At 41.3% G+C, this 6,000-nt stretch overlaps 1 protein-coding gene across 1 annotated transcript in view; it reads right to left on the bottom strand.

The window, feature by feature from the left end:
• Positions 1-4,890, bottom strand: part of abat (4-aminobutyrate aminotransferase) — a 42,913-nt gene extending 38,023 nt beyond the window's left edge. Inside the window, exon 1 of the mRNA XM_020608362.1 lies at positions 4,773-4,890. The gene's annotated coding sequence lies outside the window, so the exon portion shown is untranslated. The remainder of the gene's footprint in view (positions 1-4,772) is intronic.
• Positions 4,891-6,000: the final 1,110 nt, after the last annotated feature.

The following is a 6,000-nucleotide window of genomic DNA, read 5'->3' on the forward strand; positions in this document are numbered from 1 at the left end:
GACATGAAAGCATATTTATGGAAAGAGCCACAATGCCAGTGCAGTTTTTGTAAAGTGATGCACAAGAGGAGTAGGTTCATAATTATGGCCCTTATTTGCTCTTGACAGGTTTGCACAGCGCTGATAAGGACTGCTGCCATTTCCCCGTTCTATTGACAGAATATGCATCTGCTTTTATAACAATACTGTTTCACAAATGTTGGCGCATGCACAGGAGAAAGTCAGGTCTGTTCATGTTATATCATTATTTAAAGTATATTCTCTTGTACCGTTTTACAAATAAAGACAGCATTTGTGAATGAGCCCCACCTGAATGTTGTTCGTTTATTTTTGCATCTACTCATAGCCGGCCCAAGGCATATGCAAACTAAGCACCTGCTTAGGACCACTGTGGCTGCCAGATGGCACCCAAGAGTGCCGGAAATGCCCTACAGGAGAGCTTGTTTATGTGCACTGTAATGGACGTTGACTGCATTCTGATGCAAGCACAGACTGCCAAACCCTAACAATGGATTACATGGAAAAAGCAGCAATCTCTCTCTCAAGCACAGAAAATACAGAAGAAATGCCCTGACAGACGTTCACCGACAGCCTGATGGTGGCCGAGGGCTGACCTACAGCTTGGTGTGTCACTGCTCTTAGCGCGAGCAGCCGTAGTGAAAGTTGATGCTCCTTTATTCCCAAACAACACTTAAACAAACAACCAACAAACCTGCCACCACTGTAATACTAGGGTGATGTTTGTGTGTCAAGATTTGCCTGCAGATAAACTTTATCACTACACTGGATCATGGGTGATAGTGTAACAAGCACAGGGACAACTTCTTCCAGCTCGCATGAATATTTTGTCTACCGTAACCGTAGGACAACAGAAAAGCACTCTCTCTCATCGAAGAGTGTAGGTTTGTCCCAACATTGGTAGGGACACAACATCCTCCCCATCTCCAACCTGCCCCTAACCCCCCTGCCCTGCCCTGCCCAGCCCGGCCCTCCCAGTAGTTACATTCAAGGTCAAAGGTCAAAGTGTTTATCTGTCATATGCACAGTTAGGAAACATGTTTCCCAGTACAATGAAATTCTTACTTTGCCGTCCACATGAATGCCACTACATACAAGTGAAATATAAACTAAACGAGCAATAACACAAATCTAAATAGGCAGTAAAACAAATCTAAGGCACTTTAAAGCAGGAAGTGAAGGAAGCAAATAAAATACAACAAGAACACAATATAATGCAGAGAGAATATATGCTACGTGGGAGCTGTGGGCTGCAAATACTCAGCAGTGAGTGTGCCATTATGCATGTGTAAAATGAGTATGTAAACAGCACAGATGGAATTACATGAGGTAGATCCTGAGTCAGCTGTTTAAGAGTCTGATGGCAGAAGGATAGAAAGAGTTTTTCAGTCCAGAGGTCCTGTATTTCACAATTCTGAACCTTCGGCCAGAGGGTAGGGAGGTGACCAGTCCATCCTGGGGGTGGGTGGGGTCTTTGAGGATGGAGGCAGCCTTCCTACGCACCCTGCGATGGTAAATGCTCTGCAGAGAGGGCAGTGGAGTCCTGGTGATCTTCTCCGCAGTCTTTACCACTCTCTGCAGGCGCTTGCGGTCCATAGCAGTAGTGCTGCCATACCAGACAGTGATGCAGCTGGTCAAGATGCTCTCAGTGATGCAGCTGCTCACCCTCTCCACTTCGAGCCCCCGGATGAACAGTGGCTGATGAGATCTCCTCTCCGTCCTCATGTCCACTATCATCTCCTTCATTTTTTCCATGTTGAGGCTAAGACTATTGTCCTTGCACCAAGACACCAGACCGGCCACCTCCCTCCTGTAGGCTGCTTCGTGCCCACCACTGATGCAACCTATCACTGCGGTGTCATCAGCAAACTTTAGGATGATGTTGTCTTTGTGGGAGGCAACACAGTTGTGGGTGAACAGAGTGTGGGACTGAGGACACATCCCTGTGAGGATGGGACTGAGGACACATCCCTGTGAGGTGTCGATGTTTGTGATAATGCTGGCTGATGCTGTTTCTTACATACAAAATAATTCTTTAATTGTAACATTTTCATGGAGTGTTTGGCCTGAAATTCAACTTATAATTTGATATAGGCCTATCCACCCATTTTACGTTTACTCCTCATAGCCTGTAGATAACACAAGACACAGTTAACTTGCTAATTTACACTAGCTAACATGGTTAACTAACATGAGTTGACATTTTCCACATGTAAAGACTGGGGATGTTAGCAGGTTTTCATTTTAAATCAACACGGCTACTGGCTAGCTACTTAAAGCTACATTAAGAATTAATCCAAAATCAAGCTAGCACTAGCATGAGACTCTGGAATCTCTGCTGTTTGTGAATGCAAAACCACCAGCAGTGGCACAGTTTGAAGAGGAATACACAAGGTTAGCAGCACTCAAATTCCAAAACTACTTTAGATGCTCATACTGTAACAAAGTAGACAAGACGAACAGGTTCCAGCAGAAACAACAAGCTACCACAACAGTGGCAAACCTACCATGCAGACTACCTCTGCTCCTGGAAGACATTAGAGCAAGCCAGGGTCCTGCCTAACCATCTAATAAAAAAAACAATATACTTAATACAACAAATTAGTTATAACTGAGCAAAACAATATGAAATAAAACCTTAAAAATTAAAACACTGTGGAGCAACCTGAAGAAAGAACCAGGTATCTCTTTAGTCAAGTGTGAACTCTGTAATAAATATGTGGCATGGACAAAATGATGTTATGTGTGCTGTGGAGAACAAGAAATAAAGGAAAGGGAATAAGTCATCTGAAAGACTATATTTTCACCCATGCTTGATGTATGGACCAATGGCCCTGATAACGTACTACTTTTTGTTACTTTTGTTATTTTGTTACTTTTCAGTGCACCACATTCAGTATGCCACTTAGTATCACTCTTTGCTGCCTTTTAATATTAACGGCATAGAAGGGTAAAGCATGCTGGGATGACATTAATGTGATGCAAGCAAACAGCTGAGTGTGTTAGATTGTAGCGGTTTACTATTGCCACAAGATTTATAGTAGGTGTGCCGGTGGCAGCGGTGGAAGAAGTACTTATATTGTTTACTTAAGCAAAAGTACCAATACCACAGTGTAAAAATACTCTGTTACAAGCAAAGGTCCTGCATTCAAATTGTTACTTAAAAGTACTAAAGGTAAAAGTAGTCATTATGCAGAATGGCACAGTTCCCATTAATCTATATCATATTATCAGGCTGTAGTTATTGCTGTATTATTGTGTACATCACAATTAATGTTACAGCTGGTAAAGGCAAAGCTAATATTAACTAGGTTACAGGCTTACACTTTGAAGTACTTTACACACTGTTGGGTAGCTTGTGAATTTCCCACCAGGGATCAATAAAGTCTCATGATTATACTGCATTTTATTTAATTAATCTCAGTTTGAGAAGAAACTAGTTACTAAAGTTATCAAGCAAATGTAGGGGGTAAAAAAGTACAATAGATTACGCAAAATGTAGTGAAGTCAATGTGTGAAGTAGCAGAAAGTGTAAATACTCAAGTAAAGTACAGATACCTCTCATATCTTATAACTGTACTTAAATGCAGTACTTGAGTAAATGTACTTAGTTACTTTCCATCTCTGACTGGTGGCAAAGAAGCGGTGGAGGGGCCCCATATCAAATTTTACTTAGGGCCCCACAAAAACTTGGGCCAGCCCTGCATCTGCTGGTCTCTTGCCTGTTTCTTTTTGCTTATCTCAGTTTGGCTTTGCTTTGTTGTATTCACTCAATTCAATGGGAAAGTGTGTCTTCACGTCACTTGTAGTGTATATCTATGCACACATTCCTCCTTGGCACAGCATGGACATACACATACACATGGACATACACATGGAGAGCCAACAGAAACCAGTGTCAAAGTCCTAATTCTAAAAATACTTGGGCACATAAAGGCAGAAGGGGTCAGTACTCACACAATATGTAATCTACCACTAAACCTCTTCTGAACTTGTGAAATTAAATGATTAAACTCCTCTGGATCATTTTAACTGAGCTGCATCACTGAGAACAAAAAGACAAAAGTTAAATCTCCTTGTCGTTTCCTGTTAACTGTATAAACGACTATTTATAAATGCATCTATGTGCCATAGATGCATTGAGGAGGTTGCTCAACCTGTGCTGAATATGAAGTTAAAGTTGCACAGAATCTGAAACCTCCTTTAAACTTCTCCCAATGAGAAATCTGTTGTAGTAGTGGCTGTAAGGAGTAACGTTACTGTCTGATCCATAAAAGAACAACTCGTCCCTTCTGCTGCTCTGCTCTTGCAGCAGTGACCATAGAGAGCTCCGTCGTCTAAGATCACATGAACTAATGTCATGTATTAAACAGATTGTGTGCATTCACATGGTAAGGTGTGATAAGGTATGATCAACTTTAAACAGATGCTGTTTGTTAAGTGGTTTGCACGTTTTGGTCTTCCGATGACGAATCCGGTTCCCACTGGATCTGGCTGGTTAACACACAATACAGGTTATGGATCAATACCGTTACAATAACCGATATATGCCATAACAACATATTAGATCGAGAACGATGCTTCGTCTGCTGCTCTCCTGACATGGACCCTGCAAACCGCTGCGCATCCCGTTGCCGAAAGCCTTGACGGTTCAATATCACAAACACCGATGTGAGTGAGTGTCAGTGCGACATGACAGCGGTCTGATCCAAGCAGCTCACGGTAATCCATGATAAAAACCCCGGAACACTTACCGAAGATTCAGCGACAGCGACAGGATCGGCGCGTAGATCCACGCACCACGGGATGGAAATGACACGGTCTCCGGTCTGTACCAGTCAGGCCTGCTCTCCACAAGAGGAGGAGCTTATTCTCTTTCTGTCTGTCTCTTTTTAAAAGATCTTTATTTGTATGTAGTAAATATTATGTATGTCATAAAAAAGAGAAGATAATTTCGATCTTTATCTGGGTATCTTTCATATCTTTAAAGGAATTTTCTGTCTCTGTCTGGTCATTTTTCAGGTCTTTGTCATTATTGTGTCTTTGCTTTTGTTTTGTCTGAGCACTATTGCTTTTAGCCTAAATATATCACTTCATACAGAGGCACAGGCCCAATGGCTCCATGACCTCTTTGGCCACTGGTAATCAATCCATGGTAATCTACAACTCTGAATATAATGTAGTCCAGTACAACACCACCTTTAACTATGACCTCAACAATAAACATATCATTGAATCTAAAAATTTATGATAATTTCTGTCACAATTCTGTCCCCTCTGCTTATGTTATCATGCTCTTATTTTGACACCACTTCCTGTTACAGTCTCACCTCAGCTACATACTCTTTACATTAATCAGTGACAATTGTTTGCATCTTTGCATAGCACATTAGAAATGTAAACAGAAGAAACACCCCTAGACAGAACAGTTATTCACCTAACATTTGTCTGCCTTCAACCAGCCTTGGCCTTTGTAAGGCCATGAATGACATTGTGGTCACCAAGTGTGAACCATATTTCACTGGGAATATTCTTAATGTACTGTATGTGTTTTGCCTCGCTACTCTTCAACCATGCACCATAAGCAACTGGTAATGTAGAAAACAACAGACAATTGTACATAATCAGCTCCATGAATGTGCCAAAGTATTTTCAATGTGTTAAAAAACAACGAGAAATTGTTTAAATGATGTGCACAAGTGACTGGATGATATGGAGGCTGAACAAGTAGTTTTGAGAATGTCATTTCTGATCTGAGAAATGTACAAAAGTAACTGAGAAAAACTGTAAATCTCCCACATACTGTATTGTACGTACATGATATATTTAGAAAGTATAACCGTCCGTCAGAAATGACGTGTAAGAACGCCAAATGGTGTTTGTGGTGAACTCAATTATAATACCAGACGAACTGATTTTGCTGAAGGTTTTTTACTCGTAGCAACTAGACAATCGATACATAGTCCGGGATACAAAATCAGG

The sequence above is a fragment of the Monopterus albus genome, unplaced genomic scaffold (assembly GCF_001952655.1).
Source record: "Monopterus albus unplaced genomic scaffold, M_albus_1.0 scaffold92.1, whole genome shotgun sequence".
Classification (NCBI taxonomy): domain Eukaryota; kingdom Metazoa; phylum Chordata; class Actinopteri; order Synbranchiformes; family Synbranchidae; genus Monopterus; species Monopterus albus.